The sequence below is a fragment of the Malaya genurostris genome, chromosome 3, assembly GCF_030247185.1.
Source record: "Malaya genurostris strain Urasoe2022 chromosome 3, Malgen_1.1, whole genome shotgun sequence".
Taxonomy (NCBI): Eukaryota; Metazoa; Arthropoda; class Insecta; order Diptera; family Culicidae; genus Malaya; species Malaya genurostris.
In genome coordinates this window covers 80,449,199-80,474,695 of record NC_080572.1, presented here as the reverse complement: position 1 = coordinate 80,474,695, position 25,497 = coordinate 80,449,199, and positions in this window count along the sequence as shown.

Genomic DNA, 25,497 nt, shown 5'->3' with positions numbered 1-25,497 from the left:
GTGTAATAATACTTTTCTCATGTATAATATTGTGGTATTCTAATCAAAGTTTTTCTCTTCGATTTTTTAAAGAAACCAAGAGATTGTTTGTGCATTAACTAGTAGAACATACAGAATGAAACAGTGTTTTGCTCGCGTAAGTCATCCTTAAGAAAACTAAGTGGGTTCACTATGGTTCACTATGAATTCTGTATGGGACCGTGAGACCTTCCATTTGAATCTGAGTTTGTGGAAATTGGTCAGACCATCGTTGAGAAAAGTTAGTGAGATCCGTTTTGGTATATATGACTATTTCCGGTGCTTCCGAAACCGGATATCGGGAGCCAGGGTAGCCGGAATCGGTTTGTTTAGTTGCCTACTGATAATGACTATCAGTTTGTGTAGTTTTGAGAAGAGTTTAGAAATTTTTTTACGTGTTTTGTTTCGCCGGTTTAAGTGACGGTGTATAATATTGAACACACTTTACCCTAAAACTCCGGAACCGGAAGTCGGATCCGGTTGCAATTCTGGAATTTAGTATGGGACCATGAGACCTTTCATTTGAATCTAAGTTGATGGAAATCGGTCAAACCATCCCTGAGAAAAATGAGTGAGATCCGTTTTGGTATATATGACCACTATTTCCGGTGCTTCTGGAACCGGATTCCGGAAACCAGGATAGCTGGAATCGGTTTGTTTAGTTACCTACTGATCATGACTATCGACTTGTGTAGTTTTGAAACAAGTTTAGAACTTTTTTACGTGTTTTGTTTCGCCGGTTTAAGTGACAAGGGTAATTTAAGTAAGGAGAAGGATTCTCGTATCTAAACTTTTACCTTCTACCAGAGGAATCGAGCTTAGGCATCTTAGCGATACGAATCATCCGAGTCTCTGATATGTCAGAAAGTAAAGGCAAAGGTCGTTTGTCATTTACTATCCGAGCCGGCAAACGTGAAGTTACGAGAAGTTGTCACATTCTGCCCACGACGGTTTCTCACACAATGTGTTTCATTGTGTTGATATTTTCTCATCTCTATATAGCTAGTTATTACACCAGAATGGAAGATTTGTCCGAAACTATTGCTTGAGTGCCTGGAGTTGTAGGCTTCTCGTATCTAAACTTTTACCTTCTACCAGAGGAGTCGATTACAGTCTATTACAGAAGAGCGTGGTCACGATTATTCGCGAGTAAAGTGGAATAGTGTGATATATTTTTTAACACAGAGGGACAGTCCTTGATGCAATGCTAGAATAAATCAACTGACTATTGTTTACAATTCGATTTCAGCCTTTTTTTTCCAAAATGAATACCGTACGGTACGGTACGCACTTCGAAGCAGTTTTTTTTGTGCTTGCACCCGAAAGGTCTTAAAATGACCCAAGCTGCCGCAGCGAAATACATGAAAAAATCGAAACAGTTTGTAAGTAAGTGGGTGAATCATTTTGAAGAGGTGAAAAATGTCGACGACTTTCCAAATCGCGGCTCTGTCGGTGTATTGTCGGAAAAAGACGAAAGAGTGATTTGTGACCTGTTTTTGAAGAATCCGACATTAACTTTACGCGAAGGTGCTTCAAAATTGACCAAAAAAGTTATAAATATATCGTACGGAGCTGTTCGCAGACATTTGATCGCAAATAATTTGAAATTTCGAAATACTTTGCAAAACCCGATATTGCATGAAAAACATGTGCAAAAACATATTGAATGGGCAGAAGAGCAAAACAGTGTCGTGACCTTTGATTTGCCCTCTCAGCCACCCGATGCCAATCCAATTGAGAATGTTTGGGCTCAAAGAAGCTGAAGCTTGGGAAAAACCGACCACACAATTTGAAACAGCTTGCTCGCCGAATTCACAAATTTGGAGGTCGTTTTCAGAAGAATGCGCGCAAAATCTCGCTCAAAGGAACGCTCGAACATGTCAAGCCATTATTAACGCTGATGGGGATTGGACTTGCTATTAATGTACACCGAAACCTCCATTTACGAACTAAACGGGGGCTCGTAAAAAGAGTTAGTTCGTAAAAAAAGTTTACGTTATTTGGGATTTGGTTCGTAAAAAAAGTTTACGTTATTTGGAATTTGCTTCGCAAAAAAAAGTTTTGTGTAATTAGTTTGGAAACCGCGCATCATATGGTTATTATTGGAAAGGATGTGAAGAGTGAGTGCAAGGAAATGATGTTTGGGTCCGTTTAAAAATTCAAGATGGCGGCTTCCGGTTTATTGAGATTGCTTAAAACCCCTAACAATATGGGTGTCTTCGGAACGGAATTGATGAGTAGATGTCGGAAAACGATGTTTGAGGTAGTTTTGAAATTCAAGATGGCGACCTCCGGTTTGTTGATATTCCTTGAAAACCATTACAATATGGTTTTTTTTGGAACGGGATTTATGAGTATATGTCAGAAAACGATGTTTGAGGTGGTTCTGAAACACAATACGGAATCGATTGAACGCCATCTTGGATTTCAGAACCACCTCAAAAATCATTTTCCGACATCTACCCATCAATTCCGTTCCGAAAATACCCATATTGCAAGGGTTTCCAAGGAATATCAATCAACCGGAAGTCGCCATCTTGGATTTATGAACCACCTCAAATATCGTTTTCCGACATCTACTCATTAACCCCGTTCCGAAAATACCCATATTGCCAGGGTTTTCGAGGAATATCAATCAACTGGAAGTCGCCATCTTGGATTTCCAAAATACCTCAAACATCATTTTCCGGAATCTACTCTTTAAACCCGTTCCAAAAATACCCATCTTGTAGTAGTTTCCAAGGAGTCGGAAATCGCTTTCGATGTATGCCAAAACCTCTTTTTACGAAGTAGGTTCGTAAAAAAAGTTTACATTATTTGGGATTTGGTTCGTAAAAAGAGTTACGTGAAAAGAGGTAACGTATAAAAAGTGTTCGTAAACGGAGGTTTGGGTGTATTTGCAGCAAGTTTTTGATCTAATAAAACAATTTTCATGTTGAGTCTTTTCATTTTCTCAGTGACCACGCTCTTATGTAACAGACTGTATGACCATTATCTCCGGTGCTTCCGAAATCGGGAACTTGGAACTAGGTATGTGTGGCTGCCTACTGCTAATGGTCACCGAATAGAGTAGTTTTACGGTCAATATAGAAAATTTTTGATGTGTTTTGTTTCGCCGCTTTAAGTGACGGTACAAAATTTTTAACACACCGGAATCGGAAATTGGACCCGGATGAAATTAAGGAATTCCGTAGGGGACCACGAGCCCTTTCGTTTGAATCCAAGTTTGTAAAAATCGGTTTAGCAACTAGTTATGCAATTATCTTGTACATGTAAAGGTAAATCAGTGGCATCGCCTTTGACAGAGAATGTCAAGTCCACATTGCAGTAAAGAATCGATACTCATCTTGTTCACAAAAACATAATTATGCGTCAACTATGTTGTTTAGATGGGAAGATAGAACTTTTATGTGCTGTGGACCATTCGGCGAATTATCATGGATGATTTTTGTAACAATTGAGTTGACAATAAATTCGGCAAATTATGAAATATGTTATTCACGAATTGCAGAGAAAATGTCGCAAAGTTTGCTGTCGGTACAAAACCTTACTTTTACAACGGCTTCATACACCTTTCAGAAAACGTTTAAATCGTGTACACGTTTATACTGAGAACAATCTCAGTTGAATTTGCATAAACTATAAACTGAAAGAAGTACCCATTCTACTCCTTGATAGATAATTATGATAAAGTCTTTTCTGCTGACGTTCTACACCGTATCTGCTGATGTTGCTAGATGCCGGCATGTGTAGTCCTAAACGGTCTTAAGAACCTAACAGGAAAGATTTAGGGTGCACCTTACCATTTCTTTCGGCGAAAGCAAGATGATTCTCTGTAGAGAACCAATTTCTCATATAGAATAGTATGCACAGCAGTTATGGTCCAGAGTTTATTAGCTAAAACGAACACAAGCTTTTAGGAATAATGAAGATTAATTGAAAGAAGATTTGGTCCTCTTATCTATGCCTGAAAGGATTTTCCAATTTCAAGCATGTTCAATAATTTATAACTCATTTTGTGCTTCCACCACACACTAGCCTTAAATGTATATTCAGAGTCAACGATGAGGGGTTCAGATTGGGAAAATTAATGATGCTTATGCTGTTGATTTTACATTTTTTCGAGCGTCATTATTGATGGGAACTTGTCGCTTTGAGAATGAAAGACCAATGCTTATCGGGCGTGTCAAAATTTAATTTCACAGCACTGTTTGTGGTTACGTGATAATTTTTCATTTGCAATTATCGCTCATTTTCAATCGGAAATCGACGTTCATAATAATGCTTGAGCAGCACCCAAATTTATTGATGGCTGATAGTGAACGTGGTATCCCACGAAGGGTGTCATTTTTGCAACTCAGCATGCTAGTAAATATTTTTGCGAAAATTAAACGCTAGATCGAACAAATAAAATTGCGCATAATCAATTAGCCGACAAATTAAACCACTGAGTTCATTCAGAATCTATCGCTTGTTAGTTGAAACAACCGAACCGGAAGGAAAAATGAAAATGGTTTACCCATAATTGGCAATCAAATTTAACGGAAAGTCTTTTGCAAAAGTGATATCCATAATCAAAGAGAGTGCTGCAGTACGCCAAAGACGAAAGGAATGAATTTTTTCGAAAGCATGAATAAAGAAAGGCTCCAAGATCGTCCCTCAGACTCGAAGTTCTCTTTCTCTGCGCCCCGACTAAATAATTGATGTGGGGAAAATGCTCGTTATGTAGCTTGCTCCGCAGCCCCCATTTGAAACTTTGCACTGTTCCTTACACTCGTCGCTGTTGTGTACTGTGTATTGCAGAAAGGATATTTTTGCATGCATAACTGAACCCCCTTCTCTCCCATTTACCAAGTTACCGATGTGAAGAAGAGCAAAACAGAGGTTCGGCCCGTAATACCAATTACAATAATGATATCAATCATTCAAATAAAAGTCATACCAGATTGTTTCCTTCCGGCGGAAATAACTGCTTCGAATAAGCAGGTCACATGTTGAACATGTGATGGTTGCTGGTTGTAGATATATGACTACGACCTGTAGAGGATGGATGCTCTGTGTATGCATGTATCATAGGATAGTTTAATTGAAGGATGAGATATCTTTTTTTTCTACAGCGCTACAAAGTTTTATATGTGCGAACACAACAGTTACCCCAACTGATATCCTACTTTCGAGTGAATATTATTTGAATTTGGAAAAGTATCGTTTTAGCTTAAAATGCAAAAAATATTCAAATGATGCCTAATTATTGTAGTTGTCATAGAATTGTTGAATTGATAATTATTTTAGTTGTCATAGTATTGTTAATAGATAGTGTTTTCAGGAGAATAATTTTTTTTATTAACAATCGTGATTTGATGTGATTGGACTGATTGCTATAAAATCTGCCTCATAAAGTATGGACACAGTCGAAAAACGCTTTCATTGCGCAATAATTGAGTAATTGTCAGTTTTTATGCTTGCGTCCTGTTGTTGACACATACACTTCCCGGCTGGATGCAAATAGCAAACAAATAGCAAGCAATTTTACGATCATATCTTATCTTGATTTTTCTGTGTTGTCGTAGTAATACACGATATTTTGTTGAAATTTCATCTAAGAAATCAAGAAAGTGTATAATAACTGTGTAGTATCAAAATTAGTTATTATATCTTATTTCGTAATTGATGAGTTATTCCAATTTGATTAAGTACAAATAATCAAGCAGTTCTATCTTGAAATAAAATACTATTGAATAAACTGCATCAGAATCAGATATGATATTATTCTATTCTCAGTTCGGCGTCACATTTTATCCAAGTCAGTCGATAAAACAAAACCGCTCACGTTCGGAACGGCAGAAACCAAGTAGAGTATTGTATAGTGAACAATAGAACGATTTCGAAATGAGTGAGCCAAATGAACAAAAGCTACCGCAGCCAATACGAAAGAATACAATTGTTGTTGACTTCAGACAGTGCAAAATTAAGGAGCAAATGAATCTTGATATTAAACGCGTGCATTTACTTCAATGCAATAAGACAAATAATGTTATTTCCATCTAGTTTTATAGAGTTGAACGCAATTGCAATTCGATTCGCTAAAGAAAATAACAATGTGCACTATGTGGAACATGAAAACATCAAGTACAACATACCAGTGTATATGGAAGATAGTGCTAGAGACGTGCGTGTGTATGATCTACCCTCGAGCGTCTCCGATCCTTTTATTCGAAAAACTATGTCCCAGTAGGAAGAGATTCTTTCCATCGAAAAGGAAGTGTGTAAGAACTTTTTCCCTGATATTCTTAATGGCGTACGCTTGTTACGCATGCGCTTTGAGAAGGCCATACCTTCTTATGTGATTTTCGGTTCGAATACAAAGGTTCTGTGCAAATCACTTGTTACCTATAACAATCACATGGCTACATGTCAATAATGTCAAAAAGCTGTTTACTATGGTAAGCCATGTGATAAACTGGACAAGAAGACACCTACACCAAAAGACTACGGCGCTTCCTCCACAACAACCTCAAATAACCCCAGTACATCGGTGATAGTCATTAACAACAATGAAGCATTCTCCTCAACGAAACCATCAGTATCCTCTATAGAACAAGGTACACCAGCTGCAGCTAACAACTTACCAAAAGTCTGGACAAAAAGCAACGATTATTCCGCCAACAACAGTGATGCCGAACCAATGGATGGGAGTGTGAATAGCGAACCACTGCTCCCCCTTCATCCGCTGGACAGCGATGAAAGCGTCTCTCCTTCAATGAAGAAAATAACAACGAGATCCAGCAATAAAAATAAACTCTTAATATTGTATATTGGCCGCGTTGAGCTTAAGTGTAAAGGAACCGAATAAAAAAAAAAATTATGAAAAAAAAATCGATTTTGAATACTAGAATATAAAATAAATGAAAAATTCATCTTTTATAAATCTTTTGTTCTTGGTTTGATATTACGATGCCGGAGTTTTATCTTTTTTGCTATTTTCTCATGCCGACATTGTTATGATTTTTGATATTTTCACTCTTATTTCAAACTAAACAATATTAATTTGCATCAATGAGCTGTTTGATTTTAATAATAAAATTTGTCATTGGTTTGAAAATCACTTGTACCCGTGTTGTGTGGCCTTTTGTTTATTTTCATCAGTTTTATTCAAAATTAGACTTTTAGCAGAGCAACATCGAAATATTTTGCACATGTGGTGCGCAGAACACGTATTGCACAGAAAAAAACCTTTTTAATCCACCTAGTGGTGTAATTGTAAAGTACCTCTGCTGGCCAAAACTTTCTTTTTTAAGTATTCATTTTTTCTAAACAAAAGTTTTATCACTAGCACTATCTTTTCGTAAGATCTTTCAGTTATTCAGTTAGGTTTTGCTTTGACTAAACAAGAATTTTAACCGTATAAAACGTCTAATGATCGGTTTCTATTTAGCAATTAACTTTTAGCAGTGCTAATATCTCTATTTGCAGTATGTAAGTCCAGAACAATAAAGCCATTTCATTCATATACGAATTTTCTCATAACAGTCATGCCCCACACAGAAAAAAATATTTTGTGAATTTACATCTATTTTCATGCAGATATTTGAGGCAGGCAATTAAACATAAACTTAACAATTCTGTACGTTTCAATATAATTCAATCGTAATATTAAGCGCTAATTGAAAGATACAGTACCATTTATTGAAAATTCAATGTAATCCAATCTAGTTTCGCATCGATGATGCTTTTCAATCAATCTTTCGATTCATTCCATGTCTATTACAAGTTACTAATGATTTACATGTCGTTTAAATTTCATTATTTCTTTCTGTGCACATTCGATTCAACAGTAGGCTTCGAGTTAAAATATTGTTTAAAAGAATTATTACGATTATTAAAACAAAATGTAGAGTTGGGAGGATCAAAATTGTTGGTTTACAATTGTAATTAATTGATTATGCAATTGATTTCTGATGCAAAGAATATCTTCTTTTTCTGTTTTTCTTCTATATCGCCATTTCAAGGGGGATATTGCATCACTGTTGTGGGGCGTAATGTCTCTTGTTGTGGGACATACCACTGATTTGTAGTGAAACATATTATACAGTTGCAGGGGCATTATGTCTACGATAAGTGAAAAAACTGAGAATGGAGTGGTCTCTGAAAATGTTTGTATCAATCAATTCTCATAATTTCTACTGGAATCATTGAAAACTATGTTCCTCATGCGTATTGCAAAGAAATACCTACATTCTCGAAGAAAATATATCAGTACATTTAGAAATATCTCAATGTTTTCTTAAGGGAAGCATATTATAACGCTTTACCCTACAAAATTGAACGAAGCACGCTGTGTGGCGTTTCTTCGTCTTCCGTAACACCACGTACCGATTTCGCATCATTTTGTATGACTGTTTGAGTGTTTTGATATTCATTGCCCTATAATTTCGGAATCGAAACTCTGGAGGAAATTCCACAGGATCTTTTAAGACACTGAGAGCTTTAATTTGAATCATGATTTGTGAATATTGGTTCAACCGTTGCTGAGAAATCGAAGGGAGTTCCATTTTTGGAGATTTTCTTCACTATTACCGGTGCGTTCGGAAGTGGAAACAGAGGACCAATTGTCCAAAAGTAGATTTATATATCCACTAACTAACAAGGTCTGCCAACTAGATTAATTCACCAGCAAATTTTATAACAATTTGCACCTCGTTTCACTTTTGAAAAAATCCTCATGAAATTGAACATTTTTCTGGATCAGCCTTTCGGGGACTTTTTATTTCAAGAGCTTTCATTTGCATCTTAGTTTGTGAAAATCGGTTAAGAAATTTCCAAGAAAATTGAGTGCGCATTTTCTCATAGATTTTCACATATTGACTTGCAGATAGTGAACCCACATTCATCGAATGCATCATAACTGGTGATGAGGTGTGGATCTATGAATATGACGTCGAAACCGCACAACAATCGACCGAATGGCGCTTCAAAGGCGAGCCGTTGTTCTAAATTTTCATCCATCATAAAAATCGCCACACGAAAATTTTTCAACTTCTTTGTATAGACGCCAAACAAAAACTAATCGTACGATATGCGTCAAAATTTGACAGAATGTGTATAAAAGTGTTGCCAACGTTGAGAGAATAAAATTTTATCGATTGGACAAGCGCGGGAATTTTAAAATAAAAATTCCGGTTCGTTTTGACGAAAATTTTCAACTTCTTTGTATAGACGCCAAACAAAAACTAATCGTACGATATGCGTCAAAATTTGACAGAATGTGTATAAAAGTGTTGCCAACGTTGAGAGAATAAAAGTTTACCGTTTGGACAAGCGCGGGAATTTTAAAATGAAAATTCCGGTTCGTTTTTGATCATAAGGTATATGAAGCAGAATATTGAACATAAAATTAAATATATGACTAAATATATAAAAAAATGTCTTGGCATTAAATTCCTTGTGTGGAATTTGACTTTTCTGTTTCAACAGACTTCGCCGTCGATTCTTAGCGCACAGAATCAATGCATGGCTAGCACTACGGTTCTACTGACACTAAGAATCCTTCGAACATGTTACAACTACCCGGTGAATGACCGCAACTAGGTTAAAACCGGGTATAAATAAACGATATAATAATAATATTGCAACTGATGCATTGAACCGTCAACCCGGGACTTCACAGTTCTTTATTTTTTCACTATTCTTTAGAAGCGATACTAAACGATAGTTCAAAAATATACAATCAGCATTTTATGAAAACATTTGATCAGCATTTTATGATAAAATTTTCCGTAGCATGAGATAATCACAAACAACTCAAAGTTCAAGTATTCTAAAATGTTTCATAGAGAATTGTTTTGTTGACGAGTTTCTATTATTTTTTTCATAATTTTCTGTACCTAGCATTCAGTTATTTGTGGATTTATATAAAGTAACTACTAATCGATTGGAAAACATTCAACTCAAACACATACTGAAGCGACATTTTACACGGATAAAAATCTATATTCATTTTCATGATATTTAATCATGCTACCGGCAATGGATTTTTACCCGTGTAGAATTTCGATTGTACATCATTGAAACATCTGCTTAAATTGATCTTTGTTTTCACGAGCCAATCACAGCAGGCCCATTTGATCCTTTTAACATGGTCGACGGTTTCAATCTTTACTTCACACCTCACATTGCATTTCATAAGCAGTTTTGTTTCGGTCGGCATAGAGAAGCTTTGAGTCATGTATGAAAAATACCGCAGTTTTCTGCACACTACACAGTAGTGTCAATTTTCCCTGAGCTTAAATCCGTAGATTTGGTTTCAAGTGTACTCGTCTATTTACATAAAATTAACTGCTTGAAGTTCTAATTCACACAGGCTTCCAGAATTGTGCGATCGGTGGCGAATAGCTGTTTGATTACTTATCTAATTGAACATGCCGAAAAATATGAAAATAATGTAATAATATTTAATTATTTTCCGTTGATTTTAGAGAAATAAAGCAAAATCAGAAAATTTCTGGAAAAATTATGCTAAATCCGTAGATTTCATGTTTCACCGACTAGCAGATAATTATATAAGTTGTTGCATTCTTTTGCTCAGTCGAGGCCAGGACATGCAACAGAGCGGGTGTTGAATAAGTAAATTTGCACTGGTACCCACTAATCGATTTGATGCAACTTATAACTTATTCTCTTCAGCGGAACTTAGTAGGCGACAGAACAGAGGCCGAATAGCGAAATCAGCCTGTTGCGATTGTCCGGGCGAAAGCGGATCAATATGTAGTAAAATAGAAGAAGAGAATATTTAGTATTGGTCGTAAGAAGCCAATATTACTGGAAAAAAATTGCATTAATTGTGTTATAGTGACGTGAGAATTCGATACTATTGAACTGAAACTGAGATGTTTAAGGAGCAACAATTCTTGAAGCGAAAGAGTAAAAGTTACTCAATCAATCAACTTATACGAACGTTTATCGATATTCAGAAGTATAAAAGAAACATGTCAGCTTTACTCGTATTCACGTCAACCAGTTATTACTGTGACATTACTTACCCGCTTATTGAGTGATAGCACAAATGATTGGAGTAAATGAGTAAACCGGATGAAGAGCGGTCAGGAAGCTCGGTGAAGATAATACGTTTGAGCATAAATCGAACGGATCAGACAAGGTCCAGCCAACCTTCGTTTGGATAAACTAAATACGTTGGAGCAGATGGCAGAGGTTTCGGGCTGTCCCTGAGTCCCTGACACTTCGAATTTAAATGTTGTTCGAATTTTTAAATCTATTGAAAGCAGAAGCAGCCTATACGCAGTTCGAAACGAGAAGCATCCAATTCAAGGATGGCTTTTATCGTATCAAAGAACGTTCACCAGCAACTCTTCACACGATTGAATCAGTGCCTTCAAAGAGAGACGGATATCATCGCAACAACAAAAACCCGGCATGGCTCATTTAACATACAATAGACACCAGTGCGAGAGCGAATTTCTGTCGATGACATTTCTGAGAATCAAAGGTTAGCACGCTGCTGTGGGGATCCTATCTGAAGTAACAAACAGTCGCTTATTCTCGTTTCGCGATCCGATTCTATACAGGCAGTTGATAATTGCAATAGAATCATTTTATTGTTGCCACTTATTCTAACTATGTGCATATAACCTTTGTATAAGTTGTGTCTATGAAAATGTCTGTGAATGCTCCACACAAGGGTTTTGAAATATTGCAACCTAGTATGAGAATCATCAAGTTGAATCATCGACTCGATTTTCTGCGATAATTGTCAACTTGCGATTTTCTTTTGGGAAATTCCACACAGCAACGAACATTATCAGACTGTAAATTTTTTTAAGGGTCGTGAAATACTCAGAGTATGAAGTGGAGCGAAGAAATGTAGAAAAATTCTCTCGCGGTTCATGCATTAAAATAATCGGGGTAGATAGCAATATAGCAGCTTCTGTCAAATTTTCGGCAATCACCAACACTGGCATACATCATGCCTAGAGTTCTGAAGTTATACGATGCAATGCTGCTAGGAATAACTTTATACGGAGAAAAATATATTGCCAATAAAAGTGAGTAAAAAGCATGAAATCATGAAACATGTCTGACATGAATAATAAGGCATGATTTCATAAACAAAACATGAATATCATAAACAATAACTCATCTCTCATGAAGATTTTCATGATATCAATCATTTTTTCATGAATTTCATGAAAGGACTTGTGTCATGATTTCATGATTTTTAAAAATGGTTCTAGAAATGCTTTTTTAATCGTGGACGACGAAACCGGTGTTACTATATTATGGTGCGAGAATGGCAAGTTAGGAACCAATCCAAGACATCGATTCAAGCTTAAACAGTTGGTAAGAAAGCTATGGATTGGCAAGCTATTTTTGGTTTCAGTAACATTTCGAAACCCTTCATCACAACTGCTTCAATGAACAACGTAATATAAATTTAAAAAATGTTTACAAAAAGGACTTTTACCAATAATTCGAAGTCACAAGGCTCCCACCTTTATCTTTCCCTTTCGTTTTGCCTTTCTCTATAGAAAGGTATTAGAATTGCTGGAAAAACCGACTTTCGAACGGAGCCTCGGAGACCCATAGTGTTATATACCATTCGACTCAGTTCGACGAGATCGGAAAATGTCTGTGTGTATGTGTGTGTGTGTGTGTGTGTGTGTGTGTGTGTGTGTGTGTGTGTGTGTGTGTGTGTGTGTGTGTGTGTGTGTGTGTGTGTGTGTGTGTGTGTGTGTGTGTGTGTGTGTGTGTGTGTGTGTGTGTGTGTGTGTGTGTGTGTGTGTGTATGTGTGTGTGTGCACTTTTAGAAGATATTTGAACGCGCTCAATTTTCTCAGAGATGGCTGAACCGATTTTAACAAACTTGGGCTCGTTTGAAAGCTACTGTCGGGCCATTGATCAAGTTCAAAGATCAAATGGCTGTGACTTTTGGTTCCGGAGATATGATTGTATAAGTGACGTAACCGACAAAAAGCGTTGTATTTGAACGCGCTCAATTTTCTCAAAGATGGCTGAACCGATTTTAACAAACTTGGGCTCGTTTGAAAGCTACTATCGGATCATTGATCAAGTTCGAAGATCAAATGGCTGTGGCTTTTGGTTCCAGAGATATGATTGTATAAGTGACGTAACCGACAAAAAGCGTTGTATTTGAACGTGCTCAATTTTCTCAGAGATGGCTGATCCGATTTGAACAAACTTGGGCTCGTTTGAAAGCTACTATCGTGCCATTGATCAAGTTCGAAGATCAAATGGTTGTGACTTTTGGTTCCAGATATATGATTGTATAAGTGACGTAAACGACAAAACACGTTGATTTTTACCGCTCTTATATATATAAGGGTGCCAAAATTTTGGGATCACCTCTATTTTCGTTAAGTTCTAGTTCTCAAAAGTTTAAGCACCTCGAAGAAAGCCTTCATGCAAAATTTGACCTAAATCGGACATGCTTAAGGGGTGCTGCCCGGTGGTAAAGGTTTGACAATTTTCGATCTTGAAAAAGCACCATAGGGGGGAGTACATGAAATTTCCAAAATCGAAAATTTTTGTTGATGCCGAAACTCTTAAAACTGCATGAAACATCGAAATTTAGTGTCCCCTAAAAAAAAATTTTTTTTGAAAAAATCAACTTTCTGGGACTTTTTGCCTTTCTCTATAGAAAGGTATTAGAATTGCTGGAAAAACCGACTTTCGAACGGAGCCTCGGAGACCCATAGTGTTATATACCATTCGACTCAGCTCGACGAGATCGGAAAATGTCTGTGTGTGTGTGTGTGTGTGTGTGTGTGTGTGTGTATGTGTGTGTGTGTATGTGTGTGTGTGTGTGTATGTGTGTGCACTTTTCGAAGATATTTGAACGCGCTCAATTTTCTCAGAGATGGCTCAACCGATTTTAACAAACTTAGGCTCGTTTGAAAGCTACTATCGGGGCATTGATCAAGTTCGAAGATAAAATGGCTGTGACTTTTGGTTCCGGAGATATGATTGTATAAGTGACGTAACCGACAAAAAGCGTTGTATTTGAACGCGCTCAATTTTCTCAGAGATGGCTGAACCGATTTGAACAAACTTGGACTCGTTTGAAAGCTACTGGCGGGCCATTGATCAAGTTCGAAGATCAAATGGCTGTGACTTTTGGTTCCGGAGATATGATTGTATAAGTGACGTAATCGACAAAAAGCGTTGTATTTGAACGCGCTCAATTTTCTCAGAGATGGCTGATCCGATTTTAACAAACTTGGGCTCGTTTGAAAGCTACTGTCGGGCCGTTGATCAAGTTCGAAGATCAAATGGTTGTGACTTTTGGTTCCAGATATATGATGGTATAAGTGACGTAACCGACAAAACACGTTGATTTTTACCGCTCTTGTATATATAAGGGTGCCAAAATTTTGGGATCAACTCTATTTTCGTAAAGTTCTAGTGCTCAAAAGTTTAAGCACCTCGAAAAAAGCCTTCATGCAAAATTTGACCTAAATCGGACATGCTTAAGGGGTGCTGCCCGGTGGTAAAGGTTTGACAATTATCGATCTTGAAAAAGCACCATAGGGGGGAGTACATGAAATTTCCAAAATCGAAAATTTTTTTTGATGCCAAAACTCTTAAAACTGCATAAAACATCGAAATTTAGTGTCATCTCAAAAAAAAATTTTTTTGAAAAAATCAACTTTCTGGGACTTAGAAAAATTTTCATATTTTTTCTAAGTCCCAAAAAGTCGATTTTTTCCAAAAAATTTTTTTTCGAGATGACACTAAATCTCGACGTTTCATGCAATTCTAAGCCTTTTGGCATCAAAATTTTTTTTTCGATTTTGAAAATTTCATGTACTCCCCCCTATGGTGATTTTTCAAGATATATGAAAATTTCACTAAGTGGACTAAGAAGGCTTTTTTTAGATTAGCATCATTGTTCTCATACAAATAGGCAACGCAAATGTCAAGCACTAGTTTGGAAAAATGATGCTGACTGTGTGACATAAACACTGAAGCATGCTTTTGTGAACTACTCGAGTCAATCTGAATCAATGGGCGTCTAAAATTATTTAATAAATGTATGAAACATATTTTCATGAGACTGTTATGAAAGAAGAGAAAGGCATTATCACACCACTAGGTGGATTAAGAAGGGTTTTTTTTCATATATATTCCAAGTCCCAAAAAGTCGACTTTTTCAAAAAATTTTTTTTTCGAGATGACACTAAATCTCGACGTTTCATGCAATTCTAAGCCTTTTGGCATCAAAATTTTTTTTTTCGATTTCGAAAATTTCATGTACTCCCCCCTATGGTGATTTTTTCAAGATATATGAAAACTCCACTAAGTGGACTAAGAAGGCTTTTTGCCTTTCTCTATAGAAAGGTATTAGAATTGCTGGAAAAACCGACTTTCGAACGGAGCCTCGGAGACCCATAGTGTTATATACCATTCGACTCAGTTCGACGAGATCGGAAAATGTCTGTGTGTATGTGTGTGTGTGTGTGTGTGTGTGTGTGTATGTGTGTGTGTGCACTTTTAGAAGATTTTTGAACGCGCTCAATTTTCTCAGAGATGGCTGAACCGATTTTAACAAACTTGGGCTCGTTTGAAAGCTACTGTCGGGCCATTGATCAAGTTCAAAGATCAAATGGCTGTGACTTTTGGTTCCGGAGATATGATTGTATAAGTGACGTAACCGACAAAAAGCGTTGTATTTGAACGCGCTCAATTTTCTCAAAGATGGCTGAACCGATTGTAACAAACTTGGGCTCGTTTGAAAGCTACTATCGGATCATTGATCAAGTTCGAAGATCAAATGGCTGTGACTTTTGGTTCCAGAGATATGATTGTATAAGTGACGTAACCGACAAAAAGCGTTGTATTTGAACGTGCTCAATTTTCTCAGAGATGGCTGATCGGATTTCAACAAACTTGGGCTCGTTTGAAAGCTACTATCGTGCCATTGATCAAGTTCGAAGATCAAATGGTTGTGACTTTTGGTTCCAGATATATGATTGTATAAGTGACGTAACCGACAAAACACTTTGATTTTTACCGCTCTTATAAATATAAGGGTGCCAAAATTTTGGGATCACCTCTATTTTCGTTAAGTTCTAGTTCTCAAAAGTTTAAGCACCTCGAAGAAAGCCTTCATGCAAAATTTGACCTAAATCGGACATGCTTAAGGGGTGCTGCCCGGTGGTAAAGGTTTGACAATTTTCGATCTTGAAAAAGCACCATAGGGGGGAGTACATGAAATTTCCAAAATCGAAAATTTTTGTTGATGCCGAAACTCTTAAAACTGCATGAAACATCGAAATTTAGTGTCCCCTAAAAAAAAATTTTTTTTGAAAAAATCAACTTTCTGGGACTTAGAAAAATTTTCATATATTTTCCAAGTCCCAAAAAGTCGACTTTTTCAAAAAAAAATTTTTTCGAGATGACACTAAATCTCGACGTTTCATGCAATTCTAAGCCTTTTGGCATCAAAATTTTTTTTTTCGATTTCGAAAATTTCATGTACTCCCCCCTATGGTGATTTTTTCAAGATATATGAAAACTCCACTAAGTGGACTAAGAAGGCTTTTTTAGATTAGCATCACTGATTACAAATAGGCAACGCAAATGTCAAGCACTAGTTTGGAAAAATGATGCTGACTGTGTGACATAAACACTGAAGCATGCTTTTGTGAACTATTCGAATCAATCTGCATCAATTGTTGTCAAAATTAGTGTCCAAAATTATTTAATAAAAGTATGAAACATATTTTCATGAGACTGTTATGAAAGAAGAGAAAGGCATTATCACACCACTAGGTGGATTAAGAAGGGGTTTTTTAGATTAGCATCACTGATTACAAATAGGCAACGCAAATGTCAAGCACTAGTTTGGAAAAATGATGCTGACTGTGTGACATAAACACTGAAGCATGCTTTTGTGAACTATTCGAATCAATCTGCATCAATTGTTGTCAAAATTAGTGTCCAAAATTATTTAATAAAAGTATGAAACATATTTTCATGAGACTGTTATGAAAGAAGAGAAAGGCATTATCACACCACTAGGTGGATTAAGAAGGGGTTTTTCTACTTGCTACTCCCGATATCCTTGAGCCTGAGCCATTTTAGTACTCTTCAGATTGTCGAATTACAGATTTTTCAAATAAACGAACAAATAGTTAATTGCCAGTTGTGTTGCAATAATTTCGTAGTTTTTATAATATATTATAGGAGATTTGCTGTGGATAATTAAGTCGAGATCCGGAGATGGTGACTCCGAATTGTAATGGTAAGCAAAACAAGTCATTTGGAGGATCACGGAATCTGTACATGAAGATGCTGACCAAGTTTGATTGCTTGATACGGAATTCTGAAAACCAAATCCAGATTGATTTGAAATAGCTTTTTGTGCAGTAGTATCATATGGCAACTGGAAAAGGAAAGTTGGCAGGGGGTTCTAAACTTTTAAGCTGGTAAAGTTGACGGATAAATATCTCGTGTGACAGGCTATTTATTTCTGTAACTTGAAGAGCGCTATTAGCTGCGTGACCGTATGTGGTCAAAATTTATATTTCAGGGACAATGGAGTGGTATGTCGAGAACAATGTGCAGGAAAATGAATGAATTCTCACAATTTGCAAGAGCTCCGAGCAATAGACAAATTTAGGGTCATTGTTAAGTAGAATACCAACAAGAGGCGAAAGACAGTGGTTCAGTGAGATGAACTGGCATTCAGCGGTGAAGGAAGTTACCAAGAAGACTGTCGAACGGAAGGCCCGACAAATCGCATTTTCTAAAATTTCCATTCGTTCAAGTAACATTTTCTTCATTAAACGTTAAACCAATATTTTACAGATGAATTCGGGTAATTCCCAAAAGTGGGATTCAAAATTTGCTTATTCGATAATAGCTCGGAATTTTCCGATGACGGCCCGATCGCAGCGCTACGATCGGACCAACGCGGGTCGACAGAACTCACTGGGAAAGTATATCGAAATCGAAAAAAATGGTCGATATCGCATCACACAGTTTTCGTTTAAATTTGTTTGACTGTGAAGACATAATTTTTCGATCAGTCTTAAAAACTAGGTTGCTCCTATTGCATATTATTTCAATATGCAAAATTGACAAGTTGAGCAGAAAGAACTTTTTGATTTTTTTGCTATTGAATACTAAAGCTTGGCACTGTTTTGCAAGATTATCGTAATACACAAAAAATATTTCAATGCTATTTCAACAAATTGTGTACTATTTGGGATTGATTTTTGGGTACTTTACATACAGGACATGCAAGAGTAAATATTTTTTCTTAGTTTAGTAAACAAACCTGCAATTATTATTATTATTATTAAAATGCTCGAAAATCTAGTAAAAATAGACTTTTTTTTGTTAAACTTTCAAATAAAGTCGAAGAATATTGATTATGAAGTCGAAAAATATTGATTATCGAATCCTTGCAACAAAACTCTTTAAATTATCCTATGTGCTGAATTCAAACATCTGCAAGGGTGATAGTTCTGCCGCTCACTTCCTTTAGAAAAAAAAGCAAATCTGCAAACGGACAGCGGATGAGTGAATGGTACATAATTCGAAATGAGAAAAATAAATCACAATAATCCACCTAGCAGTACCATTATTTCTTCATAAATAAGCGTATTCATTTAGGCGATATGCATTAAATTTTCTTCGTCGGAGTATCTGTAAGACATAATATAATGAGAAAGGGTGTAGCCGGGTTTTCATATAAAAACTGCCCCCAAACAGAACAAAAATTGATATACGCTGTGTGAAAGGGTTTATATTGGAGATGATTTTCCCAAAATTTTAACCCTTTGCCATATTGGTGGAGTTGGGGTGGTTCTTCTGATTTTCATTTTATTTAAATTTTTCAAAAACCTCTTTAGCAAAAAAATTGAAAAAAAATCAGGAATATTTTAGGAATTATGGGAAACCTTTCTCATTTTTTTCTTAATTTTTCAATATGTATTGCATGTGAAAAAAATGTTCAAAATTTTCGATTTTTTTAAATCGCACTCACAATTTTGGTACCACTCTAGATTTTACATCAAAAATAAATCATTTATGAGTACATTATTTTTAAAAAATGTGGACGGGTATAATAACAGACCTTAAAAAAATAAATCATTCGGAAAAGCATGCGTCTCCATCAAATTGTCATCATCCGATGGAGACGCATGGTATTTAGTTCTAAAATTATATATCACATGCTCTTAGAACTAAATACCATGCATTTCCATCTACAACTTGAGCTCAGGGCTTGAGTATTGACGTAATTAATAATGACAAAGTTTTATTCCTTTTGTTATTTACACACACCCGCACGCCTGGGTCGATTTATCAAGTCGATGTGTAAAAATTGAATTTCAAACGCTTTTGCAAATATAGTTCATCGAATTTACTAGCACTTAGTGGTCTTTTTCTGGTGTTTCGTGGAGTACTTTTCTCACGTATCAGCTCAAGCCCGTCTATTATGTATCCAGAAGTCGTCTCCATACAGCTCAGACTATGACAACTTTTTGCCTCCATTTGATCGATCCACCTTGCTTCTCTTTCTTGAGCCTTCCGAATCACATTCAAGAACCACTTTCAAATGTTTGCTGTCTGTTATCCTGATGACATGCCCTACCGATCGTAGCTGTCCAATTCCAGCCGTACGTATGATAGGTGGAGCTGTTGGAAACCTTGGTTTATACGCCGTTGATTAATTTCTAATGGTGACATATTACTTTTCTTGTATCCTTATCCGCGTTCATAAATGAATGAATACACAAATTCATGAACCTCCACGATATCGTCGCCACGCACCATTATTCGAGTGTGAAGATGTTATATTTTAAAGCTTTTCCCTCTCATACATTTTGTTTCGACAGATTTACTGTCAGTCCGATCTCAGTTTGATCAATCCGTCTTTATGAGCTTAAGCCGTTTGACTTTAGCTGTTTTGTTGAGCAGTTTCAGGCAACTTGGCTATTCATACCATGTGATACAGAACGTCGACGAACATTTTACCTTAAAACTGATAGTTTTTTAGATTTCGCTTGGTTTCGAATTTTCCTTGATTTTGCGCTTGGTATCTAGGAATACTTCTTTTTGCAAAAGAACTATAATTTCATTGGCCTTTAGAATTTTTACTTAACATAGTTATTATTTGATTTGAATACAATAAACGTAAAATAAATGTAAAATAACCTATTAGGTCATGAATAAAAACTTTAAACCGTATATTAAAACCTAAATATTTGTCAATTCATTAGTTCTGATTCATGTTTCTCTCACCGATCCTTCCTTATGAAAATTCTTTCTTAAGCCCTGAGCTCAAGTTGTAGATGGAAACGCATGATATTTGGGTTCTAAGGGCATGTGATATATGATTTTAGAACTAAATACCATGCGTCTCCATCGGATGATGACAATTTGATGGAGACACATGCTTTTCCGAATGATTTATTTTTTTAAAGTTGTTGGTAACAAACTCTAATATTAAGATTGTTCTCATTAGTAGCTAAAGTAAAGTAAGCTAAATTCATACAAATATCGAAAGGAGATACCGTTTCTCAAGCAAGGCAGTTGGGCGCCTTATGAACTGAAGCCGACAAACATTGAAAGACGATTTTTCGCTTGTGAGCAGCTGATTCAATGGCAATAAAGAAAGGGCTTTTCACATCGAATTGTTACTAGGGATGAAAAATGGATAGTCTATGATAATCCCAAAAAATAAAAAATACTACGCTATGCCCGGTCAATTGTTGCCATTGACCTCAACATCAACACCAAAGCTCAAGTGCTGATAAGAGATAAACTAAACTCGACAAGGCCAGACATTTTGAAAAACAAAATAAAATAAACAATATTATCAATTAGGAGTTATATTACAAATGCTCGAGTCAATATTTATATTTGTTTCTTTTTCAAATTTAGCCACTTTATTCTATCTAATTCTATCTTGAGGAACAGAGAACGAAAAGCTTTCTTAAAATGCATACACGACATCGAAAAGAAAATATGTTCTCGAATAAGATTTGAACCTGTGTTACCCCAGTCCACTAGTAAGATGCGTTACCTTTTTACTATCGAGGAGATATGAAGACTACCAAACCTTCGACAGTTTAACAGTTCAAGTGACAATCTAGACAAATAAACATTCAGACAGTCAGCTTCTATTATCGGCGAACTACACCAGAAGTTATATGAAATCTACCATATCTCCATCAAATAACGGAAGTGGTTACACTACCTTTCTTCATATCCGCATAACGAAAAGCAAACAGATCAAACGGTTTTTCACTTAGCTTTTCCTTCACTCTCCATCGGATCGATTTGATTCGTCCCGAGCATTAGGATAGCGTTCAATTTGCTTCGCGTTGTTGCCTTTTGCGTTTCGTTGAAATGCTTTTTGATTCTGCTTGTTAACTGAAGAGCAACTGAGGCAAGGACGACCGAAACCTGTGGCCTCCGGGTCGTCATGGGTGGATGATGTATATATTCAAATAGCTGAGAGCGGAAAGAAACCGAGAGCAAGCAATATCCTAAAGAACTGCACTTGAAAGAAAGCGGTTCGATTCGTTTAATTGACCGAATAATAGCAATCAACTGCGGGATCTGCCGTAAGCCGCGGTAATTGCGTGACATAGTTGTGAAAAGTCTGTTTGTGTTTCTGTCGAGAAGGGCAAACTTTAGATTATGAAGGGGAATTTGTAACTCTTCTAATTAATGAAATAAGTAATAACTTGATTTGTATCAAAATCAAAATTGATACGAAGAAAGGACTGAAGTTCATAACTTAGGAAACAACTGTTTGCATAAAAAGGAAGCAATATGGAATTAGAGATGTCATAATGGCGATAGTCGTATAGTTGAAACTTCGTTATAATTATGGCAATCTTTGCTCAAAAATAGATAAATGGTAATGTAAATACGTCGGTCCCCGGTCTGACTAAGAAAACGGAATTTTTCTAAATTTTGTTTACGTTTTGTCTTCGACTCATCAACAGTTAGTGTTGAACCGTCATGACACCAAGCAGTTCAATATTAACCGCTAAGCAGACGTAAAGTTTCTGATATTTGCAGAACATTTTTTTTCTGTATTGAAGTTCAATGTCTCAGGTGATGGGCCGAATATAAACTGTTTTTTGACTTACCTTATGATAAAAAAAGAACCGGAATTTTATTAAAAAACGCAAAATTTCAATGTTTAATAAATTTCTTTATTATCGCCTTCAAAGTACTCTCCTCCTGCGGCAATACATGCATGCCAACGCTGTGTGAGCCGGCGCATTCAGCTTTTTTGGCACCAGCCGAGAAGCGACGCGTTTCAAACCCAAAACATCAGTTACAATGTGTTCGGCTGATCCATAAGAGATGCCCAACAACACAGCAATCTCCCTAATCGGTACAGAACGATTTTACAACACGATTTGTTTTGCCGATTCAATGTTTTCTTCAGTAACAGATGTTGTTGGGCGGCCAGGGATCTCATCATGATCCAAGCTTGTACGACCACCTTTGAAGCGTTTATACCACTCGTAAGCCTGTGTTTTTCCTAGACCATTCACCAGAGGCCGTTTCTAACATTTTCAACGTTTCGGAACACTTAAATCCATTTGCAACACAAAATTTGATGCACGCACGTTGTTCTAAAATTTCATCCATTAAAAATATTGCCACACGAAAATTTTTCAACTTCTTTGTATAGACGCTAAACAAAAACTAATCGTGCGACATGCATCAAAATTTGACAGAATGTGTATAAAAGTGTTGCCAACGTTGAGAGAATAAAAGTTTACCGATTGGACAAGCGCGGGAATTTTTAAAATGAAAATTCCCGTTCTTTTTTTATCATAAGGTATACTGGCCTATTTTTCCAATTTATGATTTTATTTCCGAATGAATGCTTCTTGAAAAGCAATACAATTGTTACAATGTCATTCCAACAGTTCTACACTACTATTAAATCATGATTTCTCCTTAACCTAAAACCGCTCCAGTCTCAGTGATGACCTCATCGATCGATGAAAATCTCTTTTTATCCATGTTTTTTTTTTTTAAATTTATCTGTTTTAAATATGAGCGCAAAAAATAGTCACGGCAGCTGTACGCACTTAAATTGCATCACTTTCAAATGGTTGTAACCTTTTACCCATTGGTCATTTTTAATTAGAATTTAGGGTCCAACTAGTTCAATGTGAAATGTTTACTTTGTGTAAGTGACAGTAGTAGTTTTGCAATCGTTGCGAAGATGGAGTCGGAAGAACAGTAGCGGCATAAAATTGCTTTGCGCCGTGAAAATCCGAATCTATTTCATCGAGTTATCGGCAGGCAGCTGAGAATTGCACAACCTATGATAGCTCGTGTTTTAAATCGGTATATCGAAAGTTTACCTGCTGATCGGAAGCAAAACAGTGTCAAAAAGCGAGTAGTTCAAGCGTTTAAGAGAAATCCAAAAAGTTCCATAAGAGAAGTGATTAACAAACTGCATTTGAGTAAAACTTTCGTGCAAGCCGCAATTAAAACGTGATGGACTTCACACAAGCACGAAGTACAAAGGCACGAATCGCATTTAACGGTATAATACGGTGGGATAATTACGTGCATGGGGGCTCCAAAGTTGACAAAATCGCATTGTCTCATTATAGATGACAAAACTTCCGGAAGACTCCTGTTTTTCACTGCCCAGCATAAATTTGATATCCCAGAAACATAAAGGAATACCCCCAAACGTGTCTACTCTCAATTCTAATGTGATACGAAGGTGATGTGCATTTCTGGTCGGAATTAGCTTCATGCCATTACTCGAAAGAGTGTAGGAGGCTAAGGAAGTCAATTTCGCACCGAACGCACAGTAAGTACTGGGGCATCATGAAACAGGCGCTTCGGAAATATTCAAAGGAACTAAAATCACAAGAAGATATAAGGGAAAAAAATGGGTTTTCACGCAAAAATGTTGGTCCAAACGTTATATAAGACCTTATGAAAAGTGTAAAGTGGAATGTTCGTTCATTTGGGTGTGGTATTGAAATTGAATAAAACGTAGATGGAAAAAGTAAAATAATAGGGGAAACCGGGGCGAAAATTATTACTTCTGGTTTTGCGCAAAAATAGTGCAGAAAGTAATTTTTTCATTCGGTATGCTATACTGTTGGAAAGCTACAACCTTCAGTTAGAAGACACATTTGGTTTGAGGTACATATCCTCACTTATACGGGCGAATTCTGGCTCGGAGTGCACCATCCTCGAAATCGAAAATCTCAAATTGGCCGAGAATGGCCAGCCACATTTGAACGCAGGAAACAATCAGAAATGACCAAATATTGTTTGCAAAGACTGTTCCAGAAAGTATGGACGTACTTTGATTTCGCTGTAAATAATCCACAAGTGTTAGATATTCAAAATATATTCGATATACTGATAATACTAGACTACAACAACAGAATATTATTCTCAACATTTGCTACTTAGCCATTGCAGTCTAGCTGGCGCACCTTCTTGCGAATGTTCCTCATTAAATTCCGTACAGACATCTTGGCGACAAATTTTGACACTCTTTTCCGATCTTTTTCGAACTGTTGAATTGTTTCGGCTGCCGAGACATGTTTCCTAAGATGTGCCTTCGTTAAAGTCCAAAATTCCTCAATTGGTCGAAGTTGTGGGCAATTTGGTGGATTCCTGTCTTTTGGAACAAAAGTGACATTTTTGGTAGTATATCATTCTACCGTTGATTTCGAGTAGTGCCAAGAAGCAAGTTCTGGCCAGAAGACAACAGGATCCTTGTGGCTTCGAATCATGGGTAGAAGGCGTTTTTGTAAACATTCCTTGATGTATATTTCGCTGTTCATTGAAGCAGTGGTGATGAAGGGTTTCGAAATCTTACCGCAGCTACAAAATGCTTACCAGACCATAGCTTTTTTACCAAATTTTTCGACTTCAATCGATGTCTCGGATTGGGTTAACACTTTCCCTTCTCGTGGTCCCGGCAAGGATTTGTAATCGAGTTTCACGTAGGTTTCGTCGTCCACGATTATGCAGTTCAAATTTCCAGCAAGAATCGTATTGTACAGCTTTCGAACCCTCGGCCTGATCGATGCTTCTTGTTTCGTACTACGTTTTGGTTATTTCTGTTTTTCATAGGTACGAAGATTCAAACGTTCTTTAGCACGAAGAACATTTGACCACGAAGTGCCCACTTTTTTGGCCACATCACGAACTGAAACCTCCTTATTTTGCTCGAACGCCTTTACTATACGTTTATCCAACTGAGGGTTAACAGGACCTTTTTTTCGACCCGTTTTCGGTTTATCCTCAAAGGTGTTATCCTCACCGAACTTCCTGATTGCATTTTGCACGGCTTTTTCACTTACTACTTCCATTTTTGCTATCTTTCTCAGTGTACACATTTTTTCGACGTTGTTCTGCTGAAAGTCCACGCATTTCGAAACAAACGAATGAAAACGAAGAAACAACTGCACAAGTGGT